Genomic DNA, 14,678 nt, shown 5'->3' with positions numbered 1-14,678 from the left:
TGATTTTACACAGAAATGAAAGCCCATCCCAGTTCCCAAGGTTATCAAGGGGCAGTTCACAATTCAAGAAATGTCTCGGCAATGTGTACACATAAGACGATGTGTTTTTAAAAAAGTGAAAAGCTCGCAGGGAAAATGTGTTTTCCAGAAAACATAACCTAGATATTTCAAAGTTAATTCTCTCTGAATGTTTTCTTTACATGTACTCTTTTAAAAGTTCAGAAGTTCTCTCCTGTATTGTTTAAATAAGTTGGTAAGTAAACCGAGACAGAAATTTGGAAATTTGTCTTAATCTTCTACTTTCTATTATGAAATGGAAAGGACGATTTGCCTGCAAGCTTGCCTGCCATCCTTACCTCAAAAGAGTCGATTGAGGGGTAAGGGTGAGGGGATACTAGGTGTAACAAGGTCAGTTACTATCAAGATTACTACAGCATAGGAAATTTAGTCAACAATACTTCAATAACTATGTATGCAGTCAGGTGGGTACTAAGCTTATAGGGATGATCGCACATTTTGTAAGTTACATAAATGTTTAAGCATCATGTTGTACACATGAAACTAATACAATATTGTGGGTCGACTGTAATTGAAAAATTAAAAAATTAAATTAAGAAAAAGGTTACTACAAAAGATGTTTATGTGTGTCTACATCTCCTAAATTCTGTGGGAAGACGAGAGTGAGTGAGTCTCAAACATTGTTATCCGAAATTGATTTTCAGTTTCCCAAGTAGAGTTTCTCCTTTGTTGTTATTGCTGAGCCTATGAGCTTACGTTACTATGTTCCACACCACTCATAAAGTTACTAGTGTGTCAATCAACACTTTGGGAAGTTGTTAGTATTGTTTTAAAAAACAAAAACACTGGGTCAGGTATTCCGATGAAATTCACTCTTCTACATAAGTAATTTTACAAACTAGAAGGAAAAATTGAATGGAATGTTATTTTTGATAATGAGTAGCCAAAAAAGACTACAGAATAACATACCCACTGCTACTTTGTTTACAGGGTTGTGAGTTGCACATGCAAGTCCTCTACAAAGCATGCACAAGAAACTGTCAAAAAAATGAACGCTATGAAAGCCTTCCTTTTCTAAATAAGGTCTCTAACAAGGAATGTGCTGTTTCTAAATATGACTTCTCTGGCAAGTATTGACAGGTACCGCATAGCAATAATGCTCAAGATGAAAAAACCTCTTACACTTGTTTTATCAATAGTAAAAGTTGCTGTTACTAATAATAATGCCTATAAGATCAGTACTAGAAATTAACTTTACGGGAGGTATCTGCTAGGCAGAATAGCATTTTACAAAACTATTACTATCAAAATTCTATTTTTTCCTAATCTCATAGACCCTAGCAATTTTCTTCCTTTTCTTTTTTCCGTTTCCTTCTCCTTCTAAAAGAACCCCGCACGTAAGTCGAGGTATTACTTTCCTCAGTTCAAATATTACGGTAAATTCGGTTTTACGTGGAGCTCTTACCCTCACCAGCACCCCCTCACTTTTTTTTCAAGTTATCTTGACCTAAAGGAGTTTAATGCTCCCCTATAGTCGCAAATGTACAAGAAAAGAGTTGTATGTGCCGAGGAACGAAACTGGGGTGGGAAGAAGACCAATGGCAATCAAGAACCACTTCGCCCTAAACATCAGCCTGTCCTGGACGCAGGAAACGAGCTTATGCCCAAAGAACCTGCCGCCCAGAAGCCACAACTTCCATCAATTGGCAGAGAAAAGTTGGAAGAAGAGCTCAGCACCGCGGCAGCCTGCGCCGGTGCTTACTGAGAGCGGCAGAGACACTCACAGGCCCGGACCGCCCTCGGGCGGTGGCTGCGGCGTCGGCTGGGCCACTCTGGCTCCGGAAAGCTCCGGGTCTGGGGGTGCGCGGCCGGCCCGTAGCGACGCGGGCACAGCGCCCGCATCCGCACCCCTCCCTACCACCGCCAACAGTGGGAGGAGAGAGCAAAGGAAAAGAGGGACAATGCTGGGCCGGGCAGGAGATTCCGCGCGCTCTGCCGGACCCCAGCACCCCTTCCGCCTGGGGCCGCCAGCCGCCTCGCCAAGTTTGCTCCTCCGCCCACCCTTCACGGCCGGAGCGGCGAAACGGCGGCCGCTGGCCACCCGCAGCCTCGCTGCCACCGCCTTCCTCCCCCTCGCGGACTCTGGGAGTCTGCGAACGGGCGGCGCGCGCGAGGGGAGGCGGGTGCGCGAGGGAAGGGGGCGCGCACGAAAGGAGCCGGGCGCGCGGGGGAGCGAGGCGCGCGGCGTCCCCCGAGGACCCGCTGCCGCTCCGGCGGGTTTTCGGTTTGAGGCGGGGACTGCGCCGCGGTCTAGTGCCCGTTAGGAGTCTTGGCCCGAGCGGAGCAGCTTGCCAGCCATCCTGGCCCACCTCCCCCTCGGCTCCCATCAGGAAGGGCTGCCGAGAGAGGGCCGGCGACCTCGTCTCCCTCCCGGGCTGGGGCCGCAAGTCGGCGGGCATCCCGGTGTCTGCCTCTGGGGCTGGAAGAGAAAGTGAAATGAAGCGCCTTTCCCCGAGCAACACCTACCCGTACCCAGTCCAAGTGCAGCTGCCTCCTCTTTAATCGCCGCTGGTCCCCGCCCTCGGGCCCCAGGCTCCGTTCTTTTGACAATGGCGCGTCCCCTTTAAGGAATAATCCGATCGGAACCGATCTGTGGTTAAACCTCCCTCCGACTCTAATTTTAACCGTATTTTTCTCTCTCCCTCTCCCGAGCCCGACGGGCGCTCGGCTGTGCTGCGAGCTCTTACCACCCTTCCCCGCCCCGCCCACTCCCCAGCCTTGCTGATTGGCGAGAAACACTACAACAGGAACAGCAATCCAAGCATTCCACTGGCCGGCCCGGCTGCCGCTCAAAGTTGCCCCCACCCTCACCCTGCCCCTTTTCCCGGGTTGGTCCTCCTTCTAATCATTCTCTGTCTTCTACTCTATCGTTGCTTTGGAGAACTGGCAGTCAAGGCTCAGCCTCCCGCCTCCGGAAAACGAACTTTATTTTTATTGGTAAAAGCGCATCTTCCTGTGCACCTGATTGGGCAAGGAAGGAGTTAGTCTGCACGCCCCTCACCGATGATCACTCTCCCTTTACGGGTTCGAGAAATACAGCCTCAGAGTCCTCCCTACTTTGCCATTTCCTAAGCGCCATTCCCTTTAAATCTTGGTAGGGGTCGTGGACAAAATCACAGTCTGTATTGGAGAAAGCCGGAAAGGGAGAACACTTCAAAATCTTCTCTAGATGAGTAATATATCCCTAGCTGGAATCTCATCCTGTGAATGGAGTGGTTCCAATGAGTTAGAACAGCTGAAATTCTAGTGCTAACTCCTGAGATGTACTCAACAAGTTTCCACTCACTGTCCACTGTATTCCTACCGTCGCTTCCACTGGCATTTCGCTACCCTGAAGAGCTTTAATTAGGCTATCTGCAAACCTGGAGGTTTCTGGATTGCTTCCTTGAGTTTTAAAGTTCGTTCACTTTTAAAAATCATTTAAATAATGTCCTTTAAAAGCTCCGTTTAATTCACGTCCTTTGTTTTTTTTCTTGGCGTTTGTCACGAGAGCTAAGTTACTTTTCTGAAAAGATTGAATAAATGGTCCCCCGCATGCTAACTTCAAGTTGACGACGTCTGTCTCCCTTGCTAGAACTGTAGCAGAGGGCGCCCAGGTTAAGCGCAAGTGGGTATCAGAAAGCTTACTCCTTGAGGGAAAGAGGGAGCCTGGCAACAGAAGCTTAACCATGCAGCAAAACCTCACCCATGAAAAGAAGAAATTCTGCGGCACCCTGGGATCTGCAGTAGGATGACCCCACTTTCCCCCACCGAAGCTGTAAGAACCCAAAGACTTCTGACTACTAAAATTGGATATGGTTAAGTGTTGGTACCCATCTAAGAATTTAGGGGGAAACGTTTAAGTTTTCCAATTAAGTTGGAGACTTTGGACCTCAGAATACTCAGTGCATTTGCAGTGACAGCCCAGCGGAAACCAATGGTGCCAAGAAGGTGGACAGCGCTCAGCAGTACCCTGTAAGGGAGGTTGGCGCCACAAAGGGGGAAATAAACCTCCGTAGTCAGTAAGACATTTCCATGAGTGCAGGTGAAAAATCTCCTGGGGGGTGCCCATAAATACAGAAGAATGATAAAAGGGGAATATGGTAGGTGGTTTAGGTATATCTGGTGGGAGCAAGAGACAAGGAAATATCTGAGTTATATTTATATAGTCTTCACAGTTTTTGTCTATAACTCAACCCTTATTTTCAGCCTATCCCGGGTTGGGGGTTTTTGTGGTTCTTTTTCCTACAGCCAACGTAAAGTAATGCTCCTAGTTTTCTCCTCATTTACTATTCTCAAGCTTTAAGACTGCTTCTGGGTCCTGATAATCTACATTGGAATATAATCAGAATAAGAACATTCTATATTCTAGTATCTTGTATGATCTTGAAATGAAGACATCTAGTATTTCAGATGTGTATACAACTGCAGGGTTTTGTTCAAGGTCTAAGTGATGTTTTCAAGTTCTTTGCTCTACGATGCCCAGATTGCTTTGTTACACTGGCACACTGGGCTCGTAACTCCAGAGGTCAGTCTACAGTAACCTCCAGATCATCGTCCTTAAATTTAACCAACCAGGCTGAGATCATCACCTTACAAACATAGTTTATATTATTTTTCCTCTATTTCACACTTGCCCACAAAAAGATTATTTATCACTTTTTAGCTCATACTCCCGGTACTAATACTCCTATTGGCATTTCACATTGAGAAAGAATTTAGAAAACCTGCAAACCTAGAGCTTCCAAATGCAGGTCATTCTTAAGGCCGTTCAGTTACTAAACACAGCCCCAATTCTCACCCTGGAGAAGTTACTATTTGCACGTTCCATTCAGAGGTATTTTATCTACTACCTTCGTTTCCCATCTCTAAGCCAAATCCCATTCTTTAAAAAGAAATGTTCCCCCAATGTGCCGTTCTGACTATAGATGTTTAACAGCCGTGTATATAGATCTTTGTTAAACTTGTTTAAAGAGTAAAATACTTTATGAGCACTTCCCCCTATTTATATACAATGTTTAAAAACCATATTGAAGAACTACTAGGTAAGTCAATAGTTTTCATCAGAAAAATTGTTACCATTTATATTGCAAAATCTTTTCAATTCACCATATAGTTATATAGTAACTACTACATGTTGAGTAACAAACAGGGAAAGAAATGGTAAATATATATCCATTTCTCCAGAGAGGATAATGAATCTCCAAACTCTATTCATAAGTGGCACAATTTTATCCCTCACTCAGCACATGAGTGGAATATATATATATATATATATATATATATATATATATATATATATGATTTTTCTACAGTAAAATTCAGAAAAATTCAATTAATAAATATCAACCCCAAATCTTTTACTCCAGCCCTTTTTAAAAAATATATTTTATTTATTTATTTATTTTAGACAATGAGGAAGGGAGGGAAAGAAATGTGGGTGCCTCTCATGCATCCCCCCCTTACTGGGGACCTGGCCCGCAACTTAGGCATATGCCCTGATTGGGAATTGAACTAGTGACCCTTTGGTTCACAGGCTGGCACTCAATCCACTGAGCCACACCAGCTAGGGCCCCCAGACCTTTCTTAATTTAACAAGAATGAGATGTGGTAAGAGAAAATACATCCACAGTAATTTGATTTTATAAAGAAATTTCAAGAAATATTTCCTGATCCCTGGTCGGTGTGACTCAGTGGATTGAGCGCTGGCCTGCAAACCAAGGGGTTGCCTGTTCAATTTCTGGTCAGGGCACATGCCTGGGTTGCAGGCCAGGTCCCTGGTGGGGGGCATGCAGGAGATAACCACACATTGATATTTCTCTCCTCTTTCTCCCTCCCTTCTCCTCTCTCTAAAAATAAGTAAACAAAACCTTTAAGAAATATATTTCCTGAGTCTCTAAAAAAGGCTCTAGTCCTCTACCTACATGTTTCTTTGTCAAATGAGAACTGATATTCATTGAGAATATCACTGAAAAATCTTTAATCATCAGTAAAAAAATTCAAGTATGTTCAGTATACTTGTATTTACTTGTGTTACATACTTTTAGTCAACTGACTCCAGGCGAGTCCATGACTGAGAGATGTCCACAATACCCTGTCCTCAACAGCCCCGCTCAGCTGCTGTAGACTCGCCTGTGGCTTCCTTTGTAGAGTCAATCCATACACATTTGGTCTTCTACTGCTGCTGCTATGCTGCTTACTGAGGTGGAAAGGAAATCCTAATACATTTTTAGAAAGATTTCCGATCCTCTCCTGCTTGCTACCTTTGGAGATTATCTAGGCATATATTGAATACAGTCCAGACACCTCAGCAAAACATACAAGTCCCTTTATAATCTGACTCCAGGCTACCTCTCAAATTTCTTCTCTGGCCATTCTTTCATTTGACACTTGAAATGGCTGCTCTATCAATATCAACAATCCCACTTTCCCAAGCCTCAATGTCTTGGGGCAGGTAGTTTCCTTTGGGTAGAACAGCCTTCCCTGCAGTCCATGCTCACCTGGAGGACTCTCTCTGTCCATCAAACCCCAATAGAAGTGTTACCTTCTTTGTGAAGCCTTCCCTGATTGCACTCCCTCCCCTGACTTAATTATTTCTCTACCATGTATGTACATCTATTATTCTGATTACAGGTATCACATTGAAGACAGAGCTTAATTTTTTTTTCTATCTCTTGCACTAATCTGGTTTGTGCTCAAAAGCAAAGGCCACACTTAGGCATCTTTTTGTCAGCATCATTTAAGGTGATGCCTGGTATAACTGAAGGCTTTCTATAAACACATGTCCAATCAAGTTGAATAAGCAAGGCTGAAACAAAATTGTTAACCTACAATGTGAAAATCTAATTACTCAGAATACTATTCCAGGATTATCCTAATTAATATTTTATTGTGAATCTATCTTATCACTTCGTATAGATCACTGGTTCCCAGACTTTTTAATTTCACAGATGGGTAAAATTTGCAAGGAATTTTCAGGAATTAACAGGCTTAACTTTTTATTTTACAAAGTAAATATGTAAAAATAAACATAAATAAATCCTCTATTCTACCCATTACTTCATAAAATAAGAATATTTTAAAATAAAAAATCAGGAAGGTTATAATTTCAGAGTGAAAGTTCTTTGAATAAATTTGACATGAAAAACTCGCACAAACCTCCATTTAAATCTATACTGCTCACTTCGCTTCACATTACTCACACGTCTTTTCATCTATTTTAAAATATGGCTTAGAGATAATATCTCTAAAGTATTTTCCCCCATGATGCCTATGGGTAGGAAGGGATAATTTGACTACTTGTTAATTTCCACTCCACCCATAAGTGAACATTAGAGGTCATCACTAATTGCCTCACTAGCTTCCTGCCAGAATATTTGCAGAGAAACTCAATGTTTATAGAGGCCCTTGAAAAATGCTACTTGAATTCCTTTTTGTGTCTGTCATTTCTTACAGAGTTCCCTTCCTTTCCTTTGGAAAGCTAACCACTCTCTAAAAACCATTGTTTAGTCCTTAGAAAGTTCCCCCATTGTTTGTCAATGAGTTGAACAATAAAAATGTAAGTGGTTTTTAAAGATTCTTTACCCATGTATTTTATGAACTTCCAAAACATTAAGTTAAATGCCTGATAACCATCAATGAATATCTCATTGCCTATGCTGCGTCACAGTTGTGATAATAACAACCTGAGCTATATTAAAGCACACAGAGAAATGTTTGTGTTATATTATTCATATATATATGTATATATATATATGCACGTTTGAAAATAGTGCAACCCAATCAAATACAAATTCTTTTTGATGGGTAGCTCATAATGGCTAAGCATCCTATAGGAAAACATCTTTGATGCCATGATAAAGTTGTAGAAATACCACCTTCTAAACTGAGTCAAATAACTGATTTCTTGTTCTGTGGGATACATGAATAATGTATACAAGGTCGTCTTCCATTTAATATAATATTATATTTATGTTGACTTTAATTTCTATACCTATTTTAGATCATTTGGAGCTTTATATTTTAAGACTTTTTATTAATAAAGATATTACTAAGATCTTCACTTTATCCAAAATACATATATTTCTGCTGGTATGTCACTTTTCTGCCATTTTTCTTTCCTTTAATCACTGCTGGGGGACTTCCATTCCAAACAGATCTGTTGTATAAAAATGTGAATTTTTTTTAGTTGAATTTATTGGGGTGACATTGATTCACAAAACCATACAGGTTTCAAGTGTACAACTCAGTAAAATATCATCTCCACAGCGCACCATGCGCCCATCACCCCGAGCAAAGTCTCCTTCTGTCTCCATCTCCCCCCATCTCTCCCCACCCCTGGGCTTTGTCCACCTCCACCTTCTCTCCACCCCCCTTTCCTTCTGGCTATCAGCACACTGTCACCTGTGTCTGTGTATGAAAAATGTGAGTGTGCTTTTAATTAATTTATTTATTTTTAGAGAGGGTAAGGGAGGGAGAAAGAGAGGAAGAAAACAATCAATGTGTGGTTGCTTCTCACACGCCCCCCACCAGGGACCTGGCCCGCAACCCAGGCATGTGACCTAGACTGGGAATCAAACCTGGGAACCTTTTATAGCCAAGTTGGCGCCCGGTCCACTCAGCCACACCAGCCAGGGCTAAAAATGTGAATTTAAAAAAGAGATAAATCAAGGATTAAATACTGACTTATAAGTTAATTACTCTGATGGATTTTTTTAGACTATTGCTCAATTTAAATCTATTTCCACTCACAAATAGTTTTTCAAAAATAAAGTGTGTTCATTATATAAAGAAAAACACCTATACTCAGTATAATCCCCTTTATCTTTGAATTCAGCAGACATGAGCATTCACAGTGGTTACTTTTCAGATTAGATTTTTAAATTAAATTATTTAAAGGAATGAGCAGTCCATCTGTCTGTGTTGGGATGATTACCTAGTACTATGGTGAAATCACTTTGAAACTATCTTAAAATACTGTTAGACTTTAACATGTATTTTAAAGTGTTGCTCTGGGAAGTATGAATTTGTAACTGGAAAGGGATATTAGTCCCTTAAAAAGAAGATAGTAGTTTTTAATCTGTTCCCAGTGTATGAGTTAAAGGACAGTTAGTGGGAAAATGTAAGCTGTCTTCTTAATTCATTGCTACTACCATCAACTCATTATCTCATTTAGGGAAGGAATTCATGAGTTAATCCAAAGAACGAGGGAACACTGTGATTAGAGAGGAGAAGCACGTGATCAAACCACTGGCAGAGGAGTATACCTTATGACTGACCCCCTCTGGGGGCTTCTGTCTGTTGGTGGAGAAGCAGAAAAACAAAGGACAAAGGAAAGTCTCTTTAATTAATCCTACCAACTGAGCAAAATAAATAGATCACTTTGTTTCAGCAACAGAAGCAAACTGTTAACAATGGGGAAAAGCCACCTGCAGGAGCTTTTGAACACAAGCTGTCCCAGAGCCCAGAAGTACTATTGTTGAACACAAGGGTCAGCAAACTTTTTCTGGAAAGGGCCAGATAGTGAATATTTTTGTTTTGCAGGCCATATGTTCTCTGATACAGCTCCTCAACTCTGTCTCTGCAGCACAAAAGTGGCCATAAAGGATACATAAATGAATATGCAGGGCTGTGGGCCAATTAAGCTTTATTTATGGACACTGAAATGGAATTTAAATTTTCATGTATCGTAATATATCATCCTTCTTTTGATTTTTTTCCAATCATTTAAAAATATAAAAAGCATTCTTAACTTGCAAAAAGAGGTAGTGGGCCACCCTGAATGGCGTGGCTCAGTTGGTTGGAGCGTCGTCCTGTAACTGAAAGATTGAGGAGTTAATTGCTGGTCAGGGCACATACCTAGGTTGTGGGTTCAATCCCCATCCAGACATGTCCAAGAGGCAACCAATTGATGTTTCTCTTTCACATCGATATTTCTCTACCTTCCTCACTCTCTAAAAGCAATGAAAAAAGGTCCTCAAGTGAGGATTAAAAAAATGAGGCAGTGGGCTGAATTTGCCTATGGGCTGTATTGCTGAGTTCTGATCTAAATATAGCTCTAATTCATTTTTTAAAAATTTTTTTGGTTGAGTACCTAGTACGTGTCAGGTATTATGCTAGTCCTGGGAAATATAATGACTAATAAGATAGATGTGGTCCCTGTCCTCACGGAGCTTATGGTATAATAGTCACACAATTATATAATTAGAATAAACTATAATAAATGGCTATGAAGGAAAAGTAAAGGAGGCTCTAAACTATGAGTTGGAATTTAGACTAAGAGGCCTGGGAGTCTTCCTTGAGTTCTTTGACAAAACCTGAAAAGTTAGTAAAAATCGTCATGGTGAAGTGGGGTTGGGGAGGAGGAAAATATTTCAGGCAAAAGGCACAGCTTTTGATGGCACTGAAAGGCCTGTGAGCCCAGAAAATACAAAGGGAAGGGAAGAGACACAGTTTAAGATAGAGAAATAGTTCAAAGCAAAAGCATTCAGAGCCTAGGAGATCTTTATTTAGAACAGTAGAAAGCCACTGAAAGAAAGCTTTAAATCAAAGCCATCACCACATAGTCAGATTTGCATTTGTAAAAGATCACTAGATACAGTATGGAGAACAGATTAGCAGGTGGCGACAGTGGTGACTGTAATAGTCAAAGACTTCTAGACTCTAGACTGTATTCCCTAGACTCAGTATTACTATTGTACCACGCCAGGTTCTGTTCTTACTACTTCACATGTATTATATCATTGAAATTCCACGACCACCCCTAAGAAGACCTTGTTATTTTCCCTTTATGGAGGATGCTTAACTCCATGCTGCCTCTCAATTTCTTCCCTTAGTGCACCCTCAGCTGCCATTCATTTACAGAATTCTGGGATAATTGTAGGAGAAAGGTAAGAGTGAGGAGGAAAAGAGGAGGCAGAAAGTAATGAAGAAGGTGTGTTCTATGGGACCACAGACTTCACTCAAACCCAGTCTCTTTCTGAGCGATTATACTGTTTACGTGGAATGGGGCCCAAATTTAACAAGATAGCTGCCTTGGATATCTGTGAAAGCCCTTGTGAGAGTATTCATTGCTACAATGTATACCCAACGTAATGTTTGGGGCATGTTTACAGTATAAGAGTTCACGCTGTTGATCTAAAAATACTAGGCATACTGCATTTTACCAGGCAAGTTTAAGGGAACAAACACATTCCCTCCCATAAAACCTAGATGTCAGCCAGAGACACCTGGCCTCTTAAGGTTTAGATTTAGAAAATGAGCCTGAACATCTTCTGCAAAGTCCCAAAGCCTTCCCAAGTATCTTTGTGAATTACCAGGGCAGGGGTGTGGAATGGGGAATTTTGTGTCCACCTTTGCATCCAGGTTCATTCTTTCTCCCTGATGACACACTTCTGAGCTCTTTCAATATCAAGAAAACTAAGGAACCCATGGAGACATTGTAACAGTGGCAGACTTCACAGGAGAGCTGGGAGTGGAAGGGAGCAGTCTCAGCAGGCACAGCCTCACAAACAGCTCAAAGTAGTATTTTATTACCCTCTCTTCTTCAGAATCCTTTTGGCCCCTACCACCAACGGTCTCATGGCCCTCTGCCGTGATCCCTGGTCGTTCTCTCCTCTTGACACACATGCCCTTTTCCTCTCCCTGCCTTCCTCACATTCTCCCAGTAGCCAAGAATCTTTCTCCTCCTATCCAGCAAATTCCCAAGTCTGTCAGTGTTGACTCCCTTTCTAAAGCTATGTCACCAGTTGATATCTGAGACCTCAGGGTCTCCATCACTTATTGAGGCATTCTTCCAAAACAGAGACAATCTGAAAATCTCCCCGAGAAAAATTCTGATGCCAGCAGTTGAGACAATAATCACTTTTTCTTAAATTGTTGTCATGATACCATTTTTTTTGTCAGCATGCAGGACAAAGAGAGCTATCACCTTTGGCTGTATCCAATGGAGCCCATTTTTACTAATTGCACCATCCATCATTTTCTTGGGGCAAGTTTAATTGGTTTTTAAAAATTTATGTATGTATGTATGTATGTATTTATTTATTTATAGGAAGGGGAGAAAAAGAGAGAGAGGGAGAAACATCAATTTCTTGTTCCATTTATTTATGCATTCATTGGTTGATTCTTGCATGTTCCCTGACCAGGGATAGAACCCACAAGCTTGGCATATAGAGATGATGCTCTAACCTACTGAGCCACCTGACCAGGCCTAATTGGTTTTTGCTCTATGACTAGGTACATCAAAAGTTTAGGAAAACAGGCCCTGGTAGGTGTAGTGCAGTGGATTGAGCGCAGGCTGCAAACCAAAGGGTCTCTGGTTTGATTCCCAGTCAGGGCACATGCCTGGGTTGCAGGCCAGGTTCCTAGTGGGGGCCATATGAAAGGCAACCACACATTGATCTTTCTCTCCCTCTCTTTCTCCCTCCCTTCCCCTCTCTCTAAAATAAAACCAAAAAGAAAAAAAAATAGGACTTCTGGTCAATAACTTCTGGTCAAGATGGAGGCATAGGTAAACATGACTTATAGCAAAGCTATGCTACAAAACAAAATATCACCCAGAATTGTCACCCACAATTGTCAGAAATCAAGCTGTGGGGAAGTCCAACAGCCAAGGATTTAAAAGAACCACACTTATCCAGACAGGGAGAAGGGGCAGAGACACGGAGAGGGTCGGAGAGGCATGGAGACAGGAACAGGTGGTCCCACATCCATGTGTGGTGGATAAAAAAACAGGGGTAATACCTTGGGAGCAAAGGATCCCGCCCCAGTCCAGACCACCCAGTCCAAGGTCCCAGCACAAGGAAAATAAGTCTCCACAATTTCTGGCTATGAAAACCAATGGGGTTTGGGGCAGGAGAAGAAACTGCATCCTCTTAAAGGTCCCATAAAGGGCTTAGGACTCACGTAGACCCACCCCCCTCAGGGATTCAGTACCAGGGCAACAGCTGGAAGGGCACCAGTGGGATATGGGGAGAATGTGAAGTGCAAATGCCAGGAGACAGCTTCCTCGCAGACAAATTCCAGAGGCCAGGCAGTGGCACTGTCCCCTCTGTGAGCCCTTCTCCACAACAAGCCACAGAGGGGTGACACAGAGTTGCCCCACCCTGGCAATTACCTAAGGCTCTGCCCCATCCAACTCAACAGGTGCATTGAGACCGGGAGTCCAAGCATCTCTACCTAATACACAGAAACAAACACAGGGAGGCTGCCAAAATAAGGAGACAAAGAAACGTGCCCAAATGAAAAAACAGAACAAAACCCAGAAAAAGAACTAAATGAAATGGAGATAAGCAACCCGTCAGATGCAGAGTTCAAAGCTCCAGGAACTCACCAGGTACTTCAATTCCATAAAAAGGACCCAGAAAGGAATGAAGGCTGCATTAAGTGAAATGAAGAAAAATCTACAGGGAACCAACAGTGGAAGGGATAAATCCGAGAATCAAATCAATGATTTGGAACACAAGGAAGGAAAAAAGCGTTCAGTCAGAACAGCAGGAAGAAAAAAGAATTAAAAAAAAAAAACAAGGATAGGCTTAGGAACTTCTGAGACATCTTTAAACGTACCAACATCTGAATCATATGGGGTGCCAGAAGGAGAAGAGGAGGAACAAGAAATTGAAAATTTATTTGAAAAAAAAATAATGAAAGAAAACTTCCCTAATCTGGTAAACTAAATAGACATACAAGTCCAGGTAGCACAGAGAGTCCCAAACAAGATGGATGCAAAGAGTTCTACACCAAGACACATCATAATTAGAATGTCGCAGGTTAAAGATAGAGAGAATCTAAAAGCAGCAAGAGAAGAGAAGTTAATGTAGTTACCTACAGGGGAGTTCCCATAAGATTATCAGCTGATTTCTCAAAAGAGACTTGCAGGCAAGAAGGGACTGGCAAGATGTATTCAAGGTGATGAAAAGCAAGGACCTACAACCAAGATTACTCTATCCAGCAAAGCTTTCACTTAGAATGGAAGGTCAGTAAAGTGCTTCCCAGACAAGGTGAAATTAAAGGAGTTCATCACCAAGCCATTATTATATGAAATGTTAAAGCAAATTAGTTAATAAAAAGAAGATCAAAATGATGAACATGAAAATGGCAATAAATTCACAACTATCAATAATTGAATCCAAATAAACTAAATAAACAAGCAGAACAGGAACAGAACCATAGATATGGAGATCATTTGGAGGGTTATCAGTTGGAAGAAGGGTTGCAAATGGAGGGGGAAAGGTGCAGGGACTAAGAAGCACAAATTGGTAGGTACAAAACAGATGGGGAGATGTTAAGAACAGTATAGGTAATGGAGTAGCCATTATATGCATGACTCGTGGGCATGAACTCAGAGGGTACAGCTGGAGGGAGTGGGGATACTGGGTGGAGGGGGGCAAAGGGGAAAACTTTGACAACCGTAATGGCATAATCAATAAAACATATTTTTAAAAAGCTTAAGGAGACACAATGGGCAGCATTTTGGATTCCAATTATAGGTTCCAGCAAAACCTGTTTTTTTCTCTGCCTTTAAATTTGATTCAAAATTAAAGGTGATTACTTTTGTCAAGGTAAAGAAGGAATGTTTTACACAGCAGAGAGAAAGAAGGAGCTCCTACCCTTTGCAACAG

At 41.8% G+C, this 14,678-nt stretch overlaps 1 protein-coding gene across 11 annotated transcripts in view; it reads right to left on the bottom strand.

The window, feature by feature from the left end:
- The window catches only part of FRYL (FRY like transcription coactivator), a 230,826-nt gene extending 228,056 nt beyond the window's left edge, over positions 1–2,770 (bottom strand). For 7 of the 11 annotated variants that reach the window (XM_053922995.1, XM_053923001.1, XM_053922997.1 and 4 more), the window contains exon 1: positions 2,545–2,770. The gene's annotated coding sequence lies outside the window, so the exon portion shown is untranslated. The remainder of the gene's footprint in view (positions 1–2,544) is intronic. The other 4 variants (XM_053922999.1, XM_053923003.1, XM_053922996.1 and 1 more) reach the window with 1 other exon arrangement.
- Positions 2,771–14,678: the final 11,908 nt, after the last annotated feature.

Source organism: Desmodus rotundus, chromosome 4 (assembly GCF_022682495.2).
Source record: "Desmodus rotundus isolate HL8 chromosome 4, HLdesRot8A.1, whole genome shotgun sequence".
Lineage (NCBI taxonomy): Eukaryota > Metazoa > Chordata > Mammalia > Chiroptera > Phyllostomidae > Desmodus > Desmodus rotundus.
Note: the sequence above shows the minus strand (reverse complement) of the source record. Positions and strands in the feature narration are given on the sequence as shown.